Source organism: Nomascus leucogenys, chromosome 13 (genome assembly GCF_006542625.1).
Source record: "Nomascus leucogenys isolate Asia chromosome 13, Asia_NLE_v1, whole genome shotgun sequence".
NCBI classification, from domain to species: domain Eukaryota; kingdom Metazoa; phylum Chordata; class Mammalia; order Primates; family Hylobatidae; genus Nomascus; species Nomascus leucogenys.
In genome coordinates, this window is record NC_044393.1 from 10,422,809 (window position 1) to 10,449,271 (window position 26,463).

Here is a 26,463-nt window from a genome sequence, read left to right on the forward strand (position 1 = left end):
TCACAGTGGCTCACGCCAGTAATCTCAGCACTTTGGAAGGTCGAGGCAGGTGGATCACCTGAGTCAGGAGTTCGAGACCAGCCTGACCAACACGGTGAAACCCAGTCTCTAATAAATACACAAAATTAGCCGGGCGTGGTGGCGGGTGCCTGTAATCCCAGCTACCTGGGTGGCTGAGGTAGGAGAATAGCTTGAACCCAGGAGGTGGAGGTTGCAGTGAACGGAGATCACACCATTGCACTCCAGCCTGGGCAACAAGAGCGAAACTCTGTCTCAAAACAACAACAAAAAAAGAAAACATTATGTTTAGTGAATGAAGACCGACACAAAGGGCCACATACTGTATAATTTCACTTATACACAATGTGCAGAATAGACAAATTTAAAGAAACAGAAAGTAGATTCGTGGTTTCCTAGGGTTGGAGGGGAAATGGGAGGAGAGTGTTAATGAATAAGGGTTTCCTTTTGGGGTGATGAAAATGTTCTGAGTGAGATAGCCGTGATGGTCGCACAACTCTGTGAATATGCTAAAAATCATTGCGTTTGTACACTTTAAATTAGTGGGTCATATGGCATGAGAATTATATTTCAATAAAGATAATTTTATCTTATTTTTTTCTGTTAATCCCAACAATCTTTTATTTATTTAACTAGTTTTTGGGGAACGGGTGGTGTTTTGTTGCATGAAAAAGTTCTTTAGTGGTGATTTCTGAGATTTTGGTGGCCACATCACTTGAGCAGTGTACACTACACCCAATGTGTAGTCTTGTATCCCTCAACCCCCTCCCACTCTTTCCCCTGAGTCCCCAAAGTCCATGATATCATTCTTATGCCTCCGTAAAGCTAATTTTAAAAGTATATAGCTAACTCATGCCTTAAAAGGAGTTGGATGATTGATGCTCCACTTCCTCAGAATGTGTGGCTAATTGCTGTCCTGCCAAACCCATTGACTCAGGACTGGGTTGCAGCCATCACTTACTTGGATCTGTTTGTGTGTGCACGAACGCTGCCTGTAGCAACAGATTTGAATATGTGAAAAGCTTTCCCTAGGAGAACGGTCACTATGGTGCATCCAAATACTAGCGTTTAGCATTCAGGGTGGCTTAAGCCAATCCACTTCAAAAAACGTTTCAAGCACCTTGTCAGGCAGTGCCATCACAGCTGGACATACAGCAGCAAGTAGGATTGAACGAGGGGGATGGCTGGGCCGGGGGACACCGCCCTGACAGAGGTGACACCGGAGCAAGAGAGACACAGGTATAAACCAGGTAACACATACAGCTAAGACAGGTTAATCCTGAAAGGGATGAAAAGTGCTCCAATGGTAATAATATAATGAGAGAGTCAGAGGCTACGAGAAGGGCCTTCATTTTTGTTTGTTTGTTTTTGAGACAGAGTCTTGCTCTGTTGCCCAGGCTAGAGTGCAGTGGCGTGATCGCGGCTCACTGCAACCTTCATCTCCTGGGTTCAAGCGATTCTCCTGCCTCAGCCTTCCAAGTAGCTGGGATTACAGGCGCCTGCCACCACTCTCAGCTAATTTTTGTATTTTTAGTACAGACAGGGTTTCACCATGTTGGCCAGGCTGGTCTCAAACTCCTGACCTCAGGTGATCCACCTATCAAAGTGCTGGGATTACAGGCATGAGCCACCGCGCCCAGCCTCCAGGTCAGTTTCTATGGCTGCAGTAGGTTCCAAAGTGTCTCTGATGGGTTCATTAACAAAGTCTTTTTTCCCTTTGACTCTAGTGATCATAACTTGTTGTGGCTGAAAAGCTCTACTATTCCCTTTTTGAGCTGCTTCCCTCCAACCATTCACAGACCAGCTCAGGTATGTATAAATGGACAGATTTGAGGGTATTTCATGTGACACAGCTTCATAATCCCACTCTACATATTCAAGACAAAAACAGCAACCCCTGCTTGGGGCTGAAGTCCTTCTAGATCCTTCCCTGTCCCATAAAGCCTTCTCCCAATGGCCAATCAGCTGCCAAACCCTATTGATTATATCCCTGCAGTGCCCTGGAGTCCTCCTGCCAGTCCAACTGTCATTGACTCAGCATCTTCAGGACCTCTTACCTACATAATTTAATAGCGTCTCTTCTTCCAGTTTTTCCTGCTTCCCTGGTTAAAAACACTATGAGTCAGCCGTGGTACCTCCTTCCTCCTTGCCTCGCTTGTCTAAACCATCAACCTGTCCTGCCAATTTTGCTGCCCAAGAATCTCTCAAAAAGGTTCACCCGTCTTCATCTTCCCCACAGACACCCTCCAGTCTAACCTCCTACAGTTGATAAGTGCAGGAGCTTCCACACTGGGCCCTTGACTTCCACTCCTGTGCTTACACAATCTATCTCCCTGCTCTGCTGCCTGAATAAACTGGTGTTTTGTTTTGTTTTCTTTTTGAGACAGGGTCTTGCTCTGTCACCCAGGCTGGAGTGGAGCAGTACAATCATGGCTCGAACTCCTGGGCTCAAGTGAGCCTCCTGCCATCATGTCCAGCTAATAGATGAAGTCTCACTATGTTGACCAAGCTGGTCTCAAACTCCAGGGCTCAAGTGATCCTCCTGCCTCAGCCTCCCAAGGCACTGGAATTATAGGTGTGAGCGACCACGCCGGGTGCTACTTGCTCTTATCTACAGCCATCTGCATGTTTTCCTCATGCTGGCTCCCCATCTATTCACCCTGAATTTTTTTTCCTCCAATTCATTCTTTAAAGTCCATCTCTTTTTTCAATTTCAAAAAGTATGAAGTTTTAGAAGCCAGAAATCTAGGACCTTTTTTTTTTTTTCTTTTTGAGACAAAGTCTCGCTCTGTCACCCAGGCTGGAGTGCAGTGGTGTGATCTCAGTTCACTGCAACCTTCACCTCCCAGGTTCAAGTGATTCTCTTGCCTCAGACTCCCAAGAAGCTGGGACTACAGACGCGTGCCACCATGCCCGGCTAGTTTTTTGTTTCTGTTTTTGTTTTTTTTTTTGAGACAGAGTCTCGCTGTCACCCAGGCTGGAGTGCAGTGGCACGATCTCGGCTCACTGCAAGCTCCGCCTCCCGGGTTCACGCCATTCTCCTGCCTCAGCCTCTCCGAGTAGCTGGGACTACAGGCGCCCGCCACCACGCCTGGCTAATTTTTTGTGTTTTTTAGTAGAGACGGGGTTTCACTGTGTTAGTCAGGATGGTCTCGATCTCCTGACCTCGTGATCCGCCCGCCTCGGCCTCCCAAAGTGCTGGGATTACAGGCGTGAGCCACCGCGCCCGGCCATTTTTTTGTATTTTTTTTTAGTAGAGACAGGGTTTCACTGTATTAGCCAGGATGATCTCAATCTCCTGACCTCATGATCTGCCCACCTCGGCTTCCAAAAGTGCTGGGATACAGGGGTGAGCCACTGCACCCATATAGGGCCTTTTTGAAAAAAAAGTTTTATCTAATTGTTAAATTTGTCAACTTTAAAAAAAAATTCAATCATCACCAAAAAAATAAAACAGAAAAAAAGAAAATTTAATCATCTTGCAAAGCTATTAAGCTTAATATGGCAGACCCCAGTTTCTGCCTGCGTTTTACCTAGATCTTCTCATTTGATCCCCATAACATCTTTAAGTGGGTCACGATCATTATCCTGATTTTCTGGACTGGGAAGCTGAGTCTCAGGAAGTGAACCTGTACACATCCACATGATTTGTTAGGGGCAGAGGAGAGATTCAAACACACACAGTCTAGCTCCAGAGTTTAAATGCTTAGAAGCAAAGCTGGGCATATTGGCTCATGCCTGTAATCCCAGCATTTTGGGAGGCCAAGGTAGGTGGATCGCTTGAGCTCAGGAGTTTGAGACCAGCCCGACCAGCATGGTGAAACCCTGTCTCTACTAAAAATACAAAAATTAGCTGGGCGTGGTGGTACGTACCTGTAGTCCCGGCTACTTGGGAGGCTGAGGCACGAGAATCACTTGAATCTGGGAGGCGGAGGTTGCAATGAGCCAAGATCATGCCACTGCATTCCAGCCTGTGTGACAGGGCAAGACTCCATCTCAAAAATAATAATAATAATAATAATAAAAGCCAGATGCAGTGGCTTATGCCTGTAATCCCAGCACTTTGGGAGGCCGAGGAGGGTGGATCACCTGAGGTCAGGAATTCAAGACCAGCCTGACCAACATGGAGAAACCCCGTCTCTATTAAAAATACAAAACTTGGCCTGGCGCAGTGGCTCACGCCTATAATCCCAGCACTTTGGGAGGCTAAGGCGGGCAGATCACAATGTCAAGAGATCGAGACCATCCTGGCCAACATGGTGAAACCCTGTCTCTACTAAAAATACAAAAATTAGCTGGGCATGGTGGTGCGTGCCTGTATTTCTAGCTACTCGGGAGGCTGAGGCAGGAGAATCACTTGATCCTGGGACACAGAGGTTGCAATGAGCCAAGATGGTGCCACTGCACTCCAGCCTGGTGACAGAACGAGACTCTGCCTCTAAAAAAAAAAAGAAAAATTAGCTGGATGTGGTGGCACATGCCTATAATTCCAGCTACTTGGGAGGCTGAGGCAGGAGACTCACTTGAACCCGGGAGGCAGAGGTTGCGGTGAGCCAAGATCGTGCCATTGCACTCCAGCCTGGGCAACAAGAGCAAAACTCCATCTAAAAAAAAAAAACAAAAAACTGCCGGGCGCGGTGGCTCACGCCTATAATCCCAGCACTTTGGGAGGCCGACGCAGGTGGATCATGAGGTCAGGAGTTTGAGACCAGCCTGACCAATATGGTGAAACCCCGTCTCTACTAAAAATACAAAAATTAGCTGGGCGTGGTGGTACGCACCTGTAGTCCCAGCTGCTCAGGAGGCTGAGGCAGGAGAATTGCTTGAACCCAGGAGGCAGGGGTTGCAGTGAGTCAAGATCGCACCTACAGCCTGGGCAACAGAGCAAGACTCGGTCTGAAAACAACAACAACAACAAAATAAAAAACAAGAAGCAAGTGAGTCTTGTTTTATTTGGAAACCAAAATAAACTGAATCAAATCAAAAGGCGTCACACTTTTAGTTTTATTTGAGGGACAAGAACAGATGTGAGTCACATAAGACAAATAAGGCACTAAGCCCTGTGAATGCCTTAACCCTCTTGGTTTTCTTCTCAATTCAACTAAACAGGACTCCTAGAATGAAAGTAAGTTATAAGTGCTTGGTTTTTTGTTTTTTTTTCCTTCTTTCTGTTGCCCAGGCTGGAGTGCAGTGATGTCACCACAGCTCACTACAGCCTCAAACTTCTGGGCTCAAGCAGTCCTCTAGCCTCTGCCTCCCCAATAGCTGGGAATACAGGTGCGCACCATGATGCACCATTAATCTTTCTGTTTTTCCATTTTTGTAGAGATAGTCTTGATATGTGTTGACCAGGCTGGTTTGGTACTCTTGGCTTCAAGCCAGTTTTCCCACCTCAGCCTCCCAAAGTGCTGGGATTATATGTGTGAGCGACCACACCCAACAGTTATAAGTGATCTTGATTTGCAATCAGACAGATCTAGTTTTATAATCAGCACCACTATTCAATAGCTGTGTGTCCTTGGGCAAGTTACTTAATCTCTCTGGGTCTTTCTCATGAGTAATACATGGATAATAATATCATCTCCTTGCATGTTTCTCTGGATTAAATGAGACAATCTAGGCTGGGTATGGTGGCCCATGCCTTTAATCCTAGCATTTTGGGAGACCAAGGTGGGAGAATCACTGAGCCCAGGAGTTCAAGACCAGCCTGGGCAACATAGTGAGATCCCGTCTCTATTTTTTAAAGTAGAAAAAAATTTCAGAGAATCTATTTAGAGTTCTTAGCATAGAACCTCAATAAATGCTAAAAATAAAGCAATAATTGTTTAAACTGGTTTTCCTCAGCTCGATATTTACAGCACCTGTTGCAAAGCCTAGCACTTTTAAATACTGGGTGTTTAAAAAGAAACTTGGGTATTTATTTTCATGTTTAGGCTGAAATACATGAATACATATCATGCAATCAGGCTCAATTATAATATTTAGGTTTTTTCCTTTTTTTCCCATCCCCACCCCCGTATATTTAGATTTTTTAAATACAGTGTATTAATAAATTACTCACGAAAGGAAACCAGCTTGTCCCAAAATTATATAGGAAATAATGCATATCCTACAAAATAACAAACCAGTTCATTTCTTTTGGAAGGAAAGAAGGAAGGGAGGAAGGAAAGAAGGGAGGGAGGGAAGAAGAGAAGTCCACAGAGTTTTCCCACAGAAAGAAAAATAAATCTCACAAATCGGTATAATGAGAAAGATAAAAAACTCCATAGGCAATAGTATGAAATGACAAGTATAATTTCAGTTCTGATATTACCATAATATGGTTTTCAAAGAACTTCATTACATTTTAATCAAATAATTATGGGAATAATATACCAGTTGGCACAGAAAACTGTAAAAGTATTTTATTAGAGAAGACTAATTAGAAAATGTAGCATTTCTTTTAGCATTTAAAGGCCCCACAGTTTGGGAGGTTTTATTTAGCGCAAAGAAAGAAAACTTTCAGCTCTCTTTTGAGTTAGCAATCCATATTATTTTTATTTTATTTATTTATTTTTTTTTTGAGACAGTGTCTCACTCCTCGCCCAGGCTGGAGTGCAATGGCACGATCTCAGCTCACCGCAACCTCCGCCTTCTGGGTTTAAGTGATTCTCCTTTCTCAGCCTCCTGAGTAGCTGGGATTACAGGCATGCATCACTACGCCCGGCTAATTTTTTTGTGTTTTTAGTAGAGACGGGGTTTCACCATGTTGGAGGCTGGTCTCAAACTCCTGGCCTCAGGTGATCCACCCGCCTTAGCCTCCGAAAGTGCTAGGATTACAGGCGTGAGCCACCACACCTGGCCATATTATTATTATTATTATTATTTTTTTTTTTTTTTTTTTTTTTTTTTTTTTTTTGAGACAGAGTCTCGCTCTGTCGCCCAGGCTGGAGTGCAGTGGCGCAATCTCGGCTTACTGCAAGCTCCACCTCCCGGGTTCACGCTATTCTCCTGCCTCAGCCTCTCTGAGTAGCTGGGACTACAGGCACCCGCCACCACGCCCGGCTAATTTTTTTGTATTTTTAGTAGAGACGGGGTTTCACTGTGGTCTTGATCTCCTGACCTCGTGATCCGCCCACCTCAGCCTCCCAAAGTGCTGGGATTACAAGCGTGAGCCACCGCGCCGGGCCTATTATTATTATTATTATTATATATTTTTTTGAGACAGAGTTTTGCTCTTGTTGCCCAGGTTGGAGTACAGTGGCACGACCTCGGCTCACTGCAACCTCCGCCTCCTGGGTTCAAGCGATTCTCCTGCCTCAGCCTTCCGAGTAGCTGGGATTACAGGCGCCCACCACCACGCCCAGCTAATTTTTTGTATTTTTTTAATATAGATGAGGGTTCACCATGCTGGCCAGGCGGGTCTCGAACTCCTGACCTCAGGCTATCCACCCACCTCGGCCTCCCAAAGTGCTAGGAATACAGGCGTGAGCCACAGTGCCCAGGCTGGGCCATATTATTTTTATTTATTTATTTATTTATTTATATATATATTTTTTGAGATGGAGTCTAGCTTTGTTGCCAGGCTGGAGTGCAGTAACACAATCTCAGCTCACTGCAACCTCCGCCTCATGGGTTCATGCGATTCTCCTGCCTCAGCCTCCCGAGTATCTGGGATTACAGGCACACGACACCACACCCAGCTAATTTTTGTATTTTTTTTTTTTTTTTTTTAGTAGAGACAGGGTTTCACTATGTTACCCAGATGGTCTCCATCTCCTGACCTCGTGATCCGCTCACCTCGGCATCCCAAAGTGCTGGGATTACAGGCCTGAGCCACTGCGCCCGACCTATTTTTAAACAATCACAATTCAGCAGCCCATGGATATTCAGATTGTGAACTGCCTTAGGGCTGAGTAGCTGGTAAAGGTGAAATCCACGTTTCTGAATTCTGACCTGGTAAACCAGCTTCTTAAGACCTTGTAATGAATAAGATGGGTGCCCCCAACTGCAGCTGAAGTGACAGTTTCTTCCACCCACAGGCCACTTGCTTCCCGCTGTGAGGAACCACAGGCCACACTCTCCTCCCTACCCCCACCAGACACACATCAAGCCATCTTTGGTAGCTGTAAGAACTTTCTGCAGACACAGTCTGGCTCCGTTTTGGGGACTCTAATCACGTTTAGTATTATTCAGAGTTGGGTTCTGACATGATCAGTAGATGAATCAAGATCAAAATACTTTCTAAATTAGTACTAAAATACTCAATATAATAACCCAGTGTTTTCAGAAAGAAATCTGCACAGCTGGGGATCAACTTTTTTCTTTGTTGTTGTTGTTGTTTGTTTTTTGTTTGTTTTGTTTTCTGGCTCTTGTTTGTTTAAAATAGATGGAGAATGTATGCAAATAGGCAAAATTCTAAACTTATTGGTCATAAGTAAAGCCCTCTAATTACTAAGCAACACTAAACATTTCAATAATTGGGCCGGGCGCGGTGGCTCACGCCTGTAATCCCAGCACTTTGGGAGGCCGAGGCGGGCAGATCACGAGGTCGGGAGATCGAGACCACGGTGAAACCCCGTCTTTACTAAAAAATACAAAAAAATTAGCCGGGCGTGGTGGCGGGCGCCTGTAGTCCCAGCTACTCGGAGAGGCGGAGGCAGGAGAATGGTGTGAACCCAGGAGGCGGAGCTTGCAGTGAGCCGAGATTGCGCCACTGCACTCCGGCCTGGGCGACAGAGCGAGACTCCGTCTCAAAAAAAAAAAAAAAAAAAAAAAGAATTGACTGCATTTACAGAATGCTTTCCTCATCTGTAAAATGTGGGTAAAATTAGAACCTGTCACACTGGGTCATTGTGAAGGTTAAATGAATTAATACCTGCTCAATAAATATTATTTTTTCAAGTGTTCAGTTCTCCCGGGGGGTGGTCTCTCTTAGGTGTCACAATGTCTAATAAGGGCCAGCTACGTAATTTGTAAGGTCCGGTGCAAAATGAAAACACATGGCTTCTTGTTCAAAAAATTATTAAAAATTTCAAAGTGGCCGGGTGCAGTAGTGTATGCACGCAGTCCCAGCACTTTGGGAGGCTGAGGAGGGAAGATTGCTTGAGCCCAGACATTCAAGACCAGCCGCTTCTGAGCACAGAGCCCTAAGCAACTGCTGCCCGAGACATACACCCATGAAGCTGGCCATGTGTCTAGCAATTCCGTAACTTAGGGTTGAGAATACTGAGGACCATACATTTACTCACTTAGCGTAGACATTAAACAAACAACACTTCGCTAAGTCTCCTGAACAAGTCACCCAATCCTGTGAACCTATGGGTGATAAAATCTGGGGATTATGCTGTAAAACCAAGTGTCCTTATCTTGGAAGCCTAGGGAATCCATAAATAAACTTGGAGAATATTAATGAAACCCCTGTAATTGTGCACCTAATCTGTTTGTGTGTCTTTTCCTGGGGAGATGCTCCATGAAGAATCCGTGAATCCAAACACAGGGAGTTGGAACTGCTCTACCAGCCTTTACATTCCTAAAATCGACCGAGGGCGGGGACTCACGCCCGTAATTCCAGCACTTGGGAGGCTGAGGCGGGATGATCACTTGAGCTCAGGAGTTTGAGACCAGCCTGGATGCCATAGTGAGACCCCTGTCTCTACCAAAAATACAAAAAATTGGCCAGGTGTGGTGGCACGTGCCTGCAGTCCCAGCTACTCAGGAGGCTGAGGTGGGAGATGTCTTGAGCCTGGGAAGCAGGGGTTGCAGTGAGCTGAGACTGTGCCACTGCACTCTAGCCTACGTGATCCAGCAAGACCCTGCCACCAAAAAAAAACAAAAACAAAAAACCTTATTTATTTATTTATTTATTTATTTTTGAGTCAGGATCTCGCTCTGTCACCCAGGCTGGAGTGCAGTGGTGTGATCTTGGCTCACTGCAACCTCCACCTCCTGGGTTCAAGGGATTCTTCTGCCTCAGCCTCCCAAGTAGCTGGGATTACAGGCACCCACCACCACACCCGGCTAATTTTTGTATTTTTAGTAGACACAGGGCTTCACCATGTTGGCCAGGCTGGTCTCGAACTCCTGACCTCAGGTGATCCACCCACCTTGGCCTCTCAAAGTGCTGGGATTATAGGCATGAACCACTATGCCCGGCCCAAGAAAAACCTTATATGAATTCCAAAGATTTTCTGTAGGCCAGGGTTGAAAAAAGATAAATCAGTCAGTCACTCAATCAATCAGTCAATCACTAACATCAGCCAGGTACAGTGGCTCACGCTTGTAATCCCAACACTTTGGGAGACCAAGGCAGGCAGATCACAAGGTCAGGAGATCGAGACCATCCTGGCTAACACGGTAAAACCCCGTCTCTACTAAAAATACAAAAAATTAGCTGAGCATGGTGGCGGGCGCCTGTAGTCCCAGCTGCTCCAGAGGCTGAGGCAGGAGAATGGCCTGAACCCAGGAGGCGGAGCTGGCAGTGAGCCGAGATCGCGCAACTGCACTCCAGCCTGGGCAACAGAGTGAGACTCCATCTCAAAAAAAAAAAAAAAAAAATCCCTAAAATCTTTGTATTCTCCATTGTTTAGCATAGGTGTCGCATCTAGTGGACAATCAGTAATGCCAGTTAGCAAAGGTAGGTAGGAATGAATGACAAGTGGGTAGGGAACAAATGGCATTAAGTCCCTCCTTAGTACTATGGTAAGAAAACAGAAGAAAGAAAAATCGAGTTAAGCATCAAGGCTGCTAACATTCAAATCCCAGCTCCACTATCACTGCCATGTGAATTTACATGGTCACTTCATGTTGTTAAGCCTCTGTTTTCTCATCTGGGAAATGGGAATAATAAATAATGCCTCCTAGGCTGGGCGTGGTGGCTCATGCCTGTAATCCCAGCACTTTGGGAGGCCGAGGTGGGCGGATCACCTGAGGTCAGGAGTTCGAGACCAGCCTGACCAACATGGAAAAACCCCGTCTCTACTAAAAATACAAAATTAGCCAGACATGGTGGTACATGCCTGTAATCCCAGCAACTGGGGAGGCTGAGGCAGGAGAATCGCTTGAACCTGGGAGGTGGAGGTTGTGGTGAGCCGAGATTGTGCCATTGCACTCCAGCCTGGGCAACAAGAGCGAAACTCCATCTCAAGAAAAAAAAAAAAAAAAAAATTAGCTGGGTGTGGTGGTGCGTGCCTGTAGTCCCAGCCACTTGGGAGGCTGAGACAGGAGAATCGCTTGAACCCGGGAGGCAGAGATTGTGCCACTGCACTCCAGCCTGGGGTGACAGAGCAAGACTCCCTCTCAAAAAAAAAAAAAAAAATAATAATAATAATAATGCCTCCTTCACTAAACTGCTCTGGGGATTAAATAAGCTAATCACTGAGCAGCGTGCTAGGTATACTGTGAGTCTCAACTTCTGTTAGATCTCTCTTTTTTTTTTAATTTTTTGAGACGGAGTCTTGCTCTGTCATCCAGGCTAGAATGCAGTGGCTCCATCTCGGCTCACTACAACCTCCACCTCCCAGGTTCAAGGGATTCTCATGCCTCAGCCTCCCAAGTAGCTGGAATTACAGGCATGCACCACCAGGCCCTGCTAATTTTCATTGCTTTTTTTCTTCTTTTTTTTTTTTTTGAGATAGAGTCTTGCTCTGTCACCCAGGCTGCAGTGCAGTGGCACAGTCTCGGCTTACTGCAACCTCTACCTCCCAGGTTCAAGCGATTCTCCTGCCTCAGCCTCCGAAGTAGCTAGGATTACAAGTGCACGCCACCATGCCCAGCTAATTTTTGTATTTTTAGTAGAGATGGGTTTTCACCATGTTAGTCAGACTGGTCTCAAACTACTAACCACATGATATGCCTGCCTTGGCCTCCCAAAGTGCTGGGATTACAAACGTAAGCCACCGCACCCAGCCTAATTTTCGTATTTTTAGTAGAGACAGGGTTTCACCATGTTGCCCAGGCTGGTGTTGAACTCCCGAGCCCACCCCAGCCTCCTAAAGTTCTGGGATTACGGACGTGAGCCACTGTGCCTGGCCACATATATTCTTGCGTTTAATTTTGTACAACTTCAAGCCAATCTGTAAAAGAACAGTAAAGAAAACTTTGCAGCTCTTAAATTATATGGTATGGCCTTTATCATACAAGTATGTAAAGAAACAAAAAAAGGCCGGGTGCGGTGGCTCACGCTTGTAGTCTCAGCACTTTGGGAGGCCGAGGTGGGCAGATCACGAGGTCAGGAGATCGAGACCACGGTGAAACCCCGTCTCTACTAAAAATACAAAAAATTAGCCAGGCGTGGTGGCGGGGGCCTGTAGTCCCAGCTACTGGGAGAGGCTGAGGCAGGAGAATGGCGTGAACCCGGGAGGCAGAGCTTGCAGTGAGCCGAGATGGCGCCACTGCACTCCAGCCCGGGTGACAGAGCGAGACTCCATCTCAAAAAAAAAAAAAAAAAGTATATATATTTTTGGGGACAGAATCTTACTCTGTCACCCAGGCTGGAGTAAGTAGCTGGGACTACAGGTACATGCCACCATGTTCAGCTAATTTTTTTTAGTTTTTTTTTTTGTTTTTTTTTTTTGAGATGGAGTCTCGCTTTTTCACCCAGGCTGGAGTGCAGTGGCTCAATCTCGGCTCACTGCAAGCTCCACCTCCCGGGTTCACGCCATTCTCCTGCCTCAGCCTCTCCGAGTAGCTGGGACTACAGACGCCCGCCACCACGCCCGGCTAATTTTTTGTATTTTTTAGTAGAGACGGGGTTTCACCGTGGTCTCGATCTCCTGACCTCGTGATCCGCCCGCCTCGGCCTCCCAAAGTGCTGGGATTACAAGCGTGAGCCACCGTGCCCAGCCATTTTTTTTAGTTTTTATAGAGATGGGGTCTCACTATATTGCCCAGGCTGCATAGTTTTTTTATAAAAGTAACTTTGGCTGGGCACAGTGGCTCATGCCTATAATCCCAGCACTTTGGGAGGCTGAGGCAGGCAAATTGCTTGAGGTTAGGAGTTCAAGACCAGCCTGGCCAAGATGCCAAAGCCCAGTCTCTACTAAAAATACAAAAATTAGCCAGACGTGGTGGTGCACACCTGTGGTCCCAGCTATTCGGGAGGCTGAAGCAAGAGAATCACTTGAACCCGGGAAGCAGAGGCTGCAGTGAGCCAAGATCGCATCACTGCACTCTAGCCTGGCCAATAGAGTGAGACCCTGTCTCAAAAAAAAAAAAAAAAAAAATTAGCCAGGCATGGCATGCACCTGTGAGTGTGCTAGTTGTGAGGCTGAGCCCAGGAGGTCACAGCTGCAGCTAAGCCATGATCGTGCCACTACACACAAAACAAAACAAAAAGAAGCCAAAAAGGAATAACAAAAATAAGATTTTCTGGTATTTCTGCAAATTTGGTGTGTTTTCATTATCTCTCTTTTTTTTTTTTTGTAGAGACAGGGTCTCACTATGTTGCCCAGGCTGGCCTTGAACTCCTGGTCTCAAACAATCTTCCTGCCTTGGCCTCCCAAAGCACTGGGATTATAGGCATGAAACACTATGCCCAGCCTCATTCTTGTTATCTCTCTCTTTTTTTTTTTTAGACGAAGTCTCGCTGTTGTCCCCCAGGCTGGAGTGCAGTGGCGCAATCTAGGCTCACTGCAACCTCTGCCTCCCAGGTTCAAGCGATTCTCCTGCCTCAGCCTCCTGAGTAGCTGGGACTACAGGCGCCTGCCACCTTGCTAGGCTAATTTTTGTATTTTTAGTAGAGACAGTGTTTCACCATGTTGGCCAGGTTTGTCTTGAACTCCTGACCTCAGGTGATCCGCCCGCCTTGGCCTCCCAAAGTGCTGGGATTACAGGTGTGAGCCACCAGGCCCGGCCTCTCATTCTTTCATTCTCTCATTCTCTCATTCTCTCTTAATGCTCTTTCTCCCGCCCTTTTTTTTTTTTTTTTGAAACAGGGTCTCACTCTGTCATCCAGGCTGGAATGCAGTGGCAAGATCATGGCTCGTTGCAGCCTCAACCTTCTGGGCTCAAGGGATCTGCCTGCCTCAGCCTCCCAAATAGCTGGGCCTACAAATGAGCACCACCACGCCCAGATAATTTTTTAAAATTTTTGGTAGAGACGGGGTCTTTCTATGGTGCCAGGCTGGTCTCGAGCTCCTGGGCTCTAGCAATCCCCCTGCCTTGGCCTCCAAAAGTGTTGGTATCACAGGCATGAGCCACTGCACCTGGTCCCTTCTTCTTTACACATGAAAATCAACAGTTACTCGCTATTACCAGCATAGCTTCATTCCTCTAAACCTGAGTTTATCATGCTTTCCATAAAATACTTTTCCCCGCCGTGCGCAGTGGCTCACACCTGTTATCCCAGCACTTTGGGAGGCCGAGGCAGGCAGATCACGAGGTCAGGAGATCATGATCATCCTGGCTAACAAGGTGAAACCCTGTCTCTATTAAAAATACAAAAATTAGCTGGACGTGATGGCATGCACCTGTAGTCCCAGCTACTCTGGAGGCCAAGGCAGGAGAATTGCTTGAATCCCAGAGGAGGAAGTTGCAGTGAGCCGAGATCATGACACTGCACTGCAGCCTGGGCGACAGAGCGACTTCTGTCTCAAAAAAAAAAAAAATTTAAGTCCAATTTCCAACTTCCAGGCCAGGTGTGGTAACTCACGCCTGTAATTCCAGCACTTTGAGAGGCTGAGGTGGGTGGATCACTTGAGGTCAGGAGTTCAAGACCAGCCTGACCAACATGGCAAAATTCCGTTTCTACTAAAAATACAAAAAATAGCTGGGAGTGGTGGTGGGCACCTGGAATCCCAGCTACTCGGGAGGCTGAGGCACAAGAATTGCTTGAACCTGGAAGGCATAGGTTGCAGTTCACTCCAGCCTGGGCGATAGAGCAAGACTCAGTCTCAAAAAAAAAAAAAAAAAAAGAAAAGAAAAGAAAAGAATTAAGTCCAACTTCCAAACGCTGTTTTCTAGAGCATAGGAACATTTTCCAGGTAGCTGGATCCATAAGCAAGCCTTTCTACTTTAAGTTATTAATAAACACACAAAAGCCAACTCATCAAAATAGAAGCCCTGGAAGTGATTTTAAGCAGAACTGTGACCACATACTAGACAATTTCTAAGACCTAGCTTTAGCCAGGTGTAGCTAAGCGTTCTATGTACATTATCTCCTGTTATCTTTGCAACAACCAGATGGAATGAATTCTTCTTTTCTTGTTTTTGAGATGGAGTTTCGCTCTTGTTACCCAGGCTGCGGTGCAGTGGCGCAAATATCCACACACCGCAACCTCCGCATGCCAGGTTCAAGCGATTCTCCTGCCTCAGCCTTCAGAGTAGCTCAGATTACAGGCATGTGGCACCACGCCCGGCTAATTTTGTATTTTTAGTAGGGACGGGGTTTTTCCATGTTGGTTAGGCTGGTCTCAAACTCCCGACCTCAGTTGATCCACCCGCCTCGGCCTCCCAAAGTGCTGGGATTACAGGTGTGAGCCATCACACCCAGCCGGAATGAATTCTTATTAAACCCATTTTATAGCCGAGGGAACAGGGGTGCAAAGCAAAAGCTTGATGAATTTGTCCAAGGTCTTAAAGAGTGGAGCAATCAGCCCAACAACTGAGCAGTAAATTTGAGTCATGAGCAATTCCTGGAAATGGGGGCAAAGCAAAAGTCCACTCCCAATTATTTAATTTTTCCCAATTCTTTTTTTTTTTTTTTGACATAATCTGGCTCTGTCGCCCAGGCTGGAGTGCAGTGGCACGATCTTGGCTCACTGCAACCTCCCCCTCCCGGGTTCAAGCGATTCTCTTGTCTCACCCTCCCGAGTAGCTGGGATTACAGGGGCCTGCCACCAAGCCCGGCTAATTTTTGTATTTGTAGTAGAGACAGGGTTTCACCATGTTGGTCAGGCTGGTCTCCAACTCCTGACCTCAGGTGATCTGCCCACCTCGGCCTCCCAAAGTGCTAGGATTACAGGTGTGAGCCACCACACCAGCTCCCAATTCTTTTTTTCTGCAAAATCGATTGTCTGTATTACTGTTTTTGATACAACACCAACCTTGGCATTGGCGTTGTGATTCTCATCCAATCTCTTCTCTTTCCTTCCTCAAGAGGTGATATATTTGTGTCCCCACCTCCTATAGTCACCTAGCCCCTGAGCAATGGGTGATTTATTGAGAGAAATTCCACACTCATTCCCTAAACAATCCACGCCTCACATTCAGTATTCCGTCACTTTCAAGCCAGGACAGCACTATTTATTTCTTTTTTATCATCCATAATCTGTTTTTCAGTGTCTGCATTATCATCTGCTAAATATAGTCTAATGTGCTATTTGTTTCAGTTCTCTGTGCCAAGACTTAGATGTCTCCTTTTGCCCCCACCTCAGGAATTTCCCAAATAAATCATAAATCATAAAATAGAGGACAATTGAAGTTAAGAGCCAGGCCGGTGCCTCACTCCTGTAATTCCAGCACTTTGGGAGGTCAAAGTGAGCGGATTACTTGAGGTCAGATGTTCGAGACCAGCCTGGGCAAGATGGTGAAACCCCGTCTCTACTAAAATACAAAAATTAGCCAGGCGTGGTGGCGGGCGCCTATAATCCCAGCTACTTGGGAGGCTGAGGCAGGAGAATCCCTTTAACCTGGGAGGCGAAGGTTGCAGTGAGCTGAGATCATGCCACTGCACTCCAGCCTGGGTGACAGAGCAAGACTGTCTCAAAAAAAAAAAAAAAAAAGTTAAGAACCAATCCCAAGGATCCAGAAAGAAGTAGCAACCTAGGTAAACATTTGCTTGTATGTCCCCTGTATTCTCTTCCCACCCTAATCCCATCATTTCTCCTGATGGGAAACATGCAGTGATTAATCAAAGCGCCTCCTTGAGCACTGATTTATTTTTGTCTCTGAAGGAATTAAAGGTCAGATAGTTTCTTGATTATCTCGCCCTGGCCTGAGGCTGCTCATTCATTCAGTTCTTCCCTCAAAGGATCTCTCTTTCACCTCTTCAAAAGCCAACCCTTTCCTTTCATTTTGGAAGCCTTCAGTCAAAAAGGGCTACAAGTTTGTGGCCGAGGAGGTCTCCCTGCTCCTTCTGAGAAGCATGGAAGCAGCCAGCAGCCTGTTCTGAAATCAGAACTCTATCTGCATGAGACTCCAAGTCAGCTTGGAGACCACTAACGTTCCCGTACCTAGGCCGTGAGGATAGAAGCATGCTTGGTGTGCAAGAATTTCAAGGTAAACAAGTCTTTGAAAACCAGTCTTAAATTGGCCCTCAGGGAGCGGTTAGAGTGACTGTACATTTTTGAGCTCAGCATCAGATTTTTTTCTTCTTCAAATGAACATTTAAATTGCCCCCTCTGCCATTGTATTGTAAGCACTATAATTAGCATGATTTAAACAATGCAGCCACAACTAAACCAGATTATTTATCTGGACTTAATCTAGAAAGAACAAAGAAACCCATTCAATTTGCCCCGAAATCCAATTTGATACATAAACATGAATAGGGGAAAGTCAACATTCTGGGTAACTTTAACACAATTATGATTTTTAAAGTACAGTACTCTAGAAAAAGACAAATGTCTTTTTAAAAAAAACGACATACATAAACTCACACTTGCCACTATTCTCACTTAGGGGCCTTTCTCATTCAGGAGAAAGCCATTCCAGCTGCTACATGAAAGATACTTATTGAAACCTGCTTTGTTTATCACAGCTGTTTGTGTATTACGACACCCTCCCAGATGCAGTGACCTCTAAACTGGCTTATTTAATCAAGATATACATAAAAATAAAAAGATATATAGCCCAGAATTCAAAATGCCAAACTTCCAAGAGCTGCTCATGTTAGAAGCAAAATCAGTAATGTTTCTACCTCTTCAGGCTATTTGCAACAAGACCCCAAAAAAGCTAGTCTGTTGAAAACACAGACTTCTCCTCTCACCCCTTTGTCATTCTGTTTTGGTAGGGCCAACTGTGTATCTCTTTTTCTTAATGTTACAATTGTTTTTTTTTTTTTTTTTTTGAGACGGAGTCTCGCTCTGTCGCCCAGGCTGGAGTGCAGTGGCGCAATCTCGGCTCACTGCAAGCTCCGCCTCCCAGGTTCACGCCATTCTCCTGCCTCAGCCTCTCCGAGTAGCTGGGACTACAGGCGCCCGCCACCACGCCTGGCTAACTTTTTTTTTGTATTTTTAGTAGAGACGGGGTTTCACCGTGGTCTCGATCTCCTGACCTCGTGATCCGCCCGCCTCGGCCTCCCAAAGTGCTGGGATTACAAGCGTGAGCCACCGCGCCCGGCCTACAATTGTTAAAATAAAAATTCATTTGACACAATCCAATTTTAGGTTTATTATTATTTTTTAAATATCCAATATGTTCAAGCTTTCTCTGCAACCTTTGCTTTCTGTTTAATGCTATTAATTATATTCTTGTTCTTGCTGCTATAAGCTGCCCCTATCGGCAGAGATTCAAGAGAGATTTGAAAGAGTGGGCATATTTATCAAAAGAGAAAAAAAATAAAGAAAATAAAGACAGCACGAGAGCATATTGGATACATAAACTGTTCTTCCTGAAAAGATAAATGATTTGGTAATGAATAGATCCTTTAGGCCATAAAAAATCCATTTATTTTCTTTTGAATTTGAATAGAAGAGATTTGCATTTTTTTCCTGCGCAGTTACACTTAAATTAAAATGCAGAGCATGAGGCTAGCATACAATCAAACTAAATAATAACTAGGGCATACTGTATTATTCATAAAAACAAAATTAATAGTTTGGGGAAGGAAATCATTGTGGTAAGAAAATGTACATTGAAACCAAACACCTACTGTCAGAAGGAAAAATAAAGCGATACAGACTACTTACGAATTGGTAATTGAAGTTTGGCATTTTATTTGGGGATGGGGAACAAGGGTCAAGGCGTTTATCTTGTATGGAATCTACAAAGTCGAAAATGTCTGCTTTTCTGATAGCAAAGTGCTAAGAACATTTCTCTGTATTTTGATGTCTAATTATACAGAGAAAGAGAGTCAACAGTATTCTTTTTTTTTCTCAAAGCAGAGTAGAATCAAGATATTATTATTATTATTTTTTTTCTCAAAGCAGAGTAGAATCAAGATATTTTCCCCCCCAAAAAAACATACTACAAGTGCATGTCTTTCTGTAGCTGGTCTGACAGGCACGATTGGCCCAGAACAGGAAGGTTGAGCAACAGCCCTCCTAATCTTTATGCTTCTTCCTTTCTCTCAACCTTCCCTTCCCCCACCCCGCAAACACAGGAGAAAGTATTCCGATGTCTTTGATTGCCATCAACCTACAGTGGAGTCGGCTGAGAGATGGGTCTCTCTAGAGAGTTGTTCCTGCTACTGTCTCTGGTGATGACAAAGAACAAAGCCCAGGCCATCACAGAAGGTTCAGGAGCAGTGAGGTCTTGAAAATTTGGGAGAGAGAGCAAGAAATTTTTTTTTTTTTGAATTGAGGCAATAATCTAAGATCTTCAATGTACACACACCAAACTTAGAAAGAGAAATAGAGGCCGGGCGCGGTGGCTCACGCTTGTAATCCCAGCACTTTGGGAGGCCGAGGCGGGCGGATCACAAGGTCAGGAGATCGAGACCACAGTGAAACCCCCTCTCTACTAAAAATACAAAAAATTAGCCGGGCGTGGTGGCGGGCGCCTGTAGTCCCAGCTACTCGGAGAGGCTGAGGCAGGAGAATGGCGTGAACCCGGGAGGCGGAGCTTGCAGTGAGCTGAGATTGCGCCACTGCACTCCACCTGGGCGACAGGGCGAGACTCCATCTCAAAAAAAAAAAAAAGAGAAATAGGCTGTGGCAAAGTCAAAATGCCTTACGGGGGCCAGGCAGGTGGCAAAAGAGAGGCCGGCCACCAGGTGGGGGCCCTGGTAATCAAAGGGGAGGGGGCAGGTGTCCCTTGCCCACAGCCCTTCTATGGCCATGCGTCTTGGAGTTTGGACCTGGTGTGGCCAGAGCTCACATTTTGTTAAGGAAAGCCAGAAATCCCAATTCTTATGTAGAAGCTTTGGAAATGTTGGCGACTATTTCAAAATGTTTGAATACCATCTGAGCCAAAGAAAACATGACTGTAGCAAAGCCAACACTTGTCCACCAGTTTCCTATCTCTCCTTAGGAAGAACATAAAAGTCCAGAAAAGGATTATTTAAAACACACTGGACTTACACCATGGGTTACCTATTAATAGCTTCTGAACAACTGGCTGATTAGATAAACTGACTGATAGGACAGACACTTTACTTTTTAACTTTGTAATATGCCATTTATTCATTCAACTTTTTTTTTTTTTTGAAACAGTCTCCCTGTGTCTCCCAAGCGGGAGTGCAGTGGAGTGTAGGGCCAGGATCTTAATTCACTGCAACCTCTGCCTCCTAGATTCAAGCAATTATCGTGCTTAAGCCCCCTGAGGTAGCTGAGATTACAGGCGTGCACCACTGCACCCGGCTAATTTTTGTAATTTCAGTAGGGACAAGTTTTCGCCATGTTGGAAAGGCTAGTCTTGAACTCCTGGCCTCATGTGATCCATCCACCTCAGCCTCCCAAAGTGGCAGGATTACAGGTGTGAGCCACCACACCCGGCCTCAACTTTTTTTTTTTTAATTGAATGTCTACTATGTACTGGGAACAGGGCATTGCATAGAATGCTCTTTTCCAGGGGGAAATACACCATCAGAAACCCATTATTTGGGGCATACATAGTTAATAATTCCAAGAACTTGAAAGGGAGAAATTTGAAAGGCAGTATTACCTCATATTATTAATAGTGGGTCGCTTATTATATATTAAGTAATTAAATCTTTGATTTAATAGATTTACATCTATTTAAAGGGACTCATAAGAATTTCCCAAGAGCTATTTGTAGTACAATGTTGAACTCAAATTTTGCCTTCATGCTGCTTGAAGCATTGGCTAATTCTCTGAAAGGGATATTCACATTTATCTTTTGGCATTGGAAAATCGACCAGCTTACTGTAATGTAGGCATTTTTCTTTTCTCTAAAGTGATCCAGGCCGGGCGCGGTGGCTCACGCTTGTAATCCCAGCACTTTGGGAGGCCGAGGCGGGCGGATCACGAGGTCAGGAGATCGAGACCACGGTGAAACCCCGTCTCTACTAAAAATACAAAAAAATTAGCCGGGCATGGTGGCGGGCGCCTGTAGTCCCAGCTACTCGGAGAGGCTGAGGCAGGAGAATGGCGTGAACCCTGGAGGCAGAGCTTGCAGTGAGCCGAGATCGCGCCACTGCACTCCAGCCTGGGCGACAGAGCGAGACTCCATCTCAAAAAAAAAAAAAAAAAAAAAAAGAGGAGAGAATAAAGTGATCCATTTCACAATACAACTAAGCATTTTTTCCTTGAATACATTAAAGTGGAGATCTCAGGATAGTGAAGCGGTCTCATAAATGGTTAAAAAAGTGCAGATAGCCAGGCGCGGTGGCTCACACCTGTAATCCCAGCACTTTGGGAGGCCAAGACGTGCGGATCACCTGAGGTCAGGAGTTCAAAGCCAGCCTGGCCAACATGGCGAAACCCCCGTCTCCACTAAAAATACAAAAATTAGCCAGGTGTGGTGGCGTGTGACTGTAATCTCAGGTACTCCGGAGGCTGAGGCAAGAGAATGGCGTGAACCCGGGAGGCGGAGGTTGCAGTGAGCCAAGATCCCACCACTGCACTCCAGCCTGGGCTACAGAGCGAGACTCCGTCTCAAAAAAGAAAGAAAAAGTACAGATATCAGGCTGGGCACAGTGGCTCACACCTATAATCCCAGCACTTTGGGAGGCCAAAGAGAGTAGATCACTCAAGCCCAGGAGTTCTAGACAAGACTGGGTAAAATGAGGAAACGCAGCTCTACAAAAAATACAAAAATTAGCTGGGCGTGGTGGTATGCACCTGTAGTCCCAGCTACTTGGGAGGCTGAAGTGGGAGGACTGCTTGAGCCTGGGAGGCAGATGTTGCAGTGAGCCATGATGATGTCACTGCACTCTAGCCTGAGTGACAGAGTAAGACCCTGTCTCAAGAAAAATAAAAGTTTCCACCAGGCGCAGTGGCTCACGCCTGTAATCTTAGCACTTTGGGAGGCCGAGGCGGGCGGATGACAAGGTCAGGAGCTCGAGACCAGCCTGGCCAATATGGTGAAACCCCGTCTCTATTAAAAATACAAAAAAAATTAGCCGGGCGTGGTGGCGGGCGCCTGTAATCACAGCTACTCAGGAGGCTGAGGCAGGAGAATCACTTGAACCTGGGAGGCAGAGGTTGCAGTGAGCCGAGATTGCGCCACTGCACTCCAGCCTGGGTGACAAAGCGAGACTCCATCTCAAAATAAATAAATAAATAAAATTTTAAAATAAAAATAAAAGTTTCTTGCACATTCAGAATAAGGGTAATTTGGTATAACCTTTCCAAAAGGCAGTTAGGCAATATAAAACAAAAAATAACATAGGTTTGCTGCAATGCAGATACATTACCTTTAGGGATTTTCCTTAAGGAGAGGCCAAGTGCAATGGCTCACGCCTGTAATCCCAGCATTTTGGGAAGCTGAGGCAGGTTGGTCAACCTGAGGTCAGGAGTTCAAGACCAGCCTGGCCAACCTGGTGAAACCCCGTCTTTACTAAAAATACAAAAATTAGCCAAGCATGGTGACACACGCCTGTAATCCCAGCTACTTGGGAGGCTGAGACACAAGACTCACTTGAGCCTGAGAGGCGGAAGTTACATCAAGCAGAAATCAAGCAGAGATGGTGCCATTGCACTCTAGCCTGGACCACAAAGTGAGAAAAGGCATTAAAAAAAAAAAGGAGAGCGGCCGGGCGCAGTGGCTCACGCTTGTAATCCCAGCACTTTGGGAGGCCGAGGCGGGCGGATCACGAGGTCAGGAGATCGAGACCACGGTGAAACCCCGTCTCTACTAAAAATACAACAAAAATTAGCCGGGCGTGGTGGCGGGCACCTGTAGTCCCAGCTAGTCTGAGAGGCTGAGGCAGGAGAATGGCGTGAACCCGGGAGGCGGAGCTTGCAGTGAGCCGAGATTGAGCCACTGCACTCCAGCCTGGGCGACAGAGCGAGACTCCGTCTCAAAAAAAAAAAAAAAAAAAAGGAGAGCGTCTCTCAAAAGGTTTTTTGTTTTGTTTTGTTTTGTTTTTGAGACGGAGTCTCGCTCTGTCACCCAGGCTGGAGTGCAGTGGTTCGATTTTGGCTCACTGCAAGCTCCGCCTCCCAGGTTCACGCCATTCTCCTGCCTCAGCCTCCTGAGTAGCTGGGACTACAGGCGCCCACCACCACGCCCGGCTAATTTTTTGTATTTTTAGTAAAGACGGGGTTTCACCGTGTGAGCCAGGACAGTCTTCATCTCTTGACCTCGTGATCCGCCCGCCTCGGCCTCCCAAAGTGCTGGGATTACAGGTGTGAGCCACCGTGCCCGGCCACATCTCTCAAATGTTAAAGTCTGGACACACAAGGGTGTTTGCACAAGGCTCAGTTAAGAATAATTATAAATGCCCAGGCGCGGTGACTCATGCCTGTAATCCCAGCACTTTGGGAGGCCGAGGCAGGCGGATCACGAGGTCAGAAGATCGAGACCATCCTGGCTAACACAGTGAAACCCCGTCTCTACTGAAAATACAAAAAATTAGCCAGGCGAGGTGGCGGGTGCCTGTAGTCCCAGCTACTCGGGAGGCTGAGGCAGGAGAATGGCGTGAACCCCGTGGGGCGGAGCCTGCAGTGAGCCGAGATCGTGCCACTGCACTCCAGCCTGGGCAACAGTGAGACTGTCTCAAAAAAAAAAAAAGAATAATTATAAATTGCAAAGAAACTAAATGTCCCTCAAAACTTGTCAAAGGGGGCTGTGCACGGTGGTTCACACCTGTAATCCCAACATTTTGGAAGACCTAGGCAGGCGGCTCACCTGAGGTCAGGAGTTCAAGACCAGCCTGACCAACATGGAGAAACTGCGCATCTACCAAGAATACAAAAATTGGCTGGGGGTGGTGGCACGTGCCTGTAATCCCAGCTGCTCAGGAGGCTGAGGCAGGAGAATCTCTCAAATCCAGGAGGGGGAGGTTGCAGTGAGCCAAAATAACACCACTGCACTCCAGCCTAGGTGACAGAGTAAGACTCTGTCTCAAAAAATACACATAAAAAATAAAAAAGTCTGGGTGCGGTGGCTCATGCCTGTAATCCCAACACTTTGGGAGGCCGAGGTGGGCCGGATCACCTGAGGTCAGGAGTTTGAGGCCAGCCTGGCCAACATGGCGAAACCCTGTCTCTACTAAAAATACAAAAATTAGCTGGGCGCAGTGGCAGGCGCCTGTAATCCCAGCTACTCTCACTTGAACCCAGGAGGCGGAGGTTGCAACGAGCCGAAATCGTGCCACTGCACTCTAGCTTGGGCAAAAAGGTGAGACGCCATCTCAAAAAACGAAAAACAAACAAAAAAGCTGTCAAAGGGTTGCATAAACTATGGCTCATCCATTAACAAAGATAATGTTTTTTTTTTTTTATGGTGGTATATATATATATATATATATATATATATATATATTTAGAATTAGGCAACTGAACTCAGTTTAGATGATCCCAATTTTGTTGGCAACATCCAAAGCATCGTAATCAGGAGCCAGTCGAACATACGCCTTCTTCTCTCCATCACGCCGAATCAGGGTGTTGACCTTGGCCACATCAATGTCATAGAGCTTCTTCACAGCCTGTTTAATCTGGTGCTTGTTGGCTTTCACATCCACAATGAACACAAGTGTGTTGTTGTCTTCTATCTTCTTCATGGCAGACTCAGTGGTCAGCGGAAACTTGATGATAGCATAGTGGTCAAGCTTGTTTCTCCTGGGAGCGCTCTTCCGAGGATATTTGGCCTGTCTCCGGAGTCGCAGTGTCTTGGGCCGCTGGAAGGTGGGTGACGTGCGGATCTTCTTTTATTTGTGGCTGTGGACACCTTTCAACACTGCCTTCTTGGCCTTTAAAGCCTCAGCTTTGGCTTCGGCTTTAGGAGGGGCAGGAGCTTCCTTCTTCGCTTTCGGCGCCATGTTGTGAAAAGGCAACAAAGATAATGTTAATTTATGTTTATTATTGCAGAAAAAAGTCTATGACCGGCCAGGCTCAGTGGCTCACGCCTGTAATCCCAGCATTTTGGGAGGCCGAGGTGGGCAGATCACGAAGTCAGGAGTTTGTAACCAGCCTGGCCAATATGATGAAACCCCATCTCTACTGAATATACAAAAATTAGCCAGGTGTGGTGGCAGGCGCCTGTAGTCCCAGCTCCTCAGGAAACTGAGGCAGAAGAATCGCTTGAACCCGGGAGGCAGAGGTTGCAGTAAGCTGGAATTGCACCACTGCACTCCAGCCTGGGTGACAGAGCGAGACTCCGTTTCAAAAAAAAAAAAAAAAAAAAAGTCTATGACATATTGCACAGAATTTGTAGAGTTTAATTGTATTTATGTAAAATTACTGTGTAAGAGAAGCCTAAAATGATGTTCATCAAGAGTTAAGGATGCTCTTTTCTTTTTTTTTTTTTTTTTTTGAGACGGAGTCTCTGTCGCCCAGGCTGGGGTGCAGTGGCGCAATCTCGGCTCACTGCAGCTCCGCCTCCCGGGTTCACGCCATTCTCCTGCCTCAGCCTCTCTGAGGAGCTGGGACTACAGGCGCTCGCCACCACGCCCGGCTAATTTTTTGTATTTTTAGTAGAGACGGGGTTTCGCCGTGGTCTCGACCTCCTGACCTCGTGATCCGCCCGCCTCGGCCTCCCAAAGTGCTGGGATTACAAGCGTGAGCCACCGCGCCCAGCCAGGATGCTCTTTTCTATGTGGTAGAATCTTAGATGACTTCAAGTCTCTTTGTAGTTTTCTTTAAAGCTGAACACAAGTGGTTTAGACAATAGCAAAATCTCTTTTCAGAAGAGTTGGGAACATATGAAGCAGAGAAACAACTTGGCCTGGAGTGGTGGCTCATGCCTGTAATCCCAATACTTTGAAAGGGACTGAGATGGGAGGATTACTTAAGGCCAGGGATTTGAGATCAGCCTGGTCAATGTAGCAAGACCCTCACCTCTATTTATAAATTTTAATAATAAAGCATAAATAAATAACACAGAGAGGAAACGAGTGCAGAGTGGGCATGAGAAAAAACCAAGAAGGTGTAAATAGAAAAACTGAATAAATAACTTTCTCAATTAAATAATATTTCCGGGCATGGTGGCTCTCACCTGTAATCCCAGCACTTTGGGAGGCTGAGGCTGGCGGATCACCTGAGATCGGGAGTTCCAGACCAGCCTGACCAACATGGTGAAATCATGTCCCTACTAAAAATACAAAAATTAGCTGGGCATGGCGGCACATGCCTATGATCCCAGCTACTCAGGAGGCTGAGGCAGGAGAATCGCTTGAACTCCAGAGGCAGAGGTTGCAGTGATCCGAGATCAAGCCATTGCACTCCAGCCTGGGCGACAGTG

At 46.1% G+C, this 26,463-nt stretch overlaps 1 pseudogene across 1 annotated transcript; it reads right to left on the minus strand.

The window, feature by feature from the left end:
- Positions 1-24,526: 24,526 nt before the first annotated feature.
- On the minus strand, positions 24,527-25,042 carry LOC115837999 (annotated as a pseudogene). The gene has a single exon (XR_004033064.1). The product of XR_004033064.1 is annotated as a 60S ribosomal protein L23a pseudogene (transcript).
- Between the last annotated feature and the right edge of the window lie 1,421 nt (positions 25,043-26,463).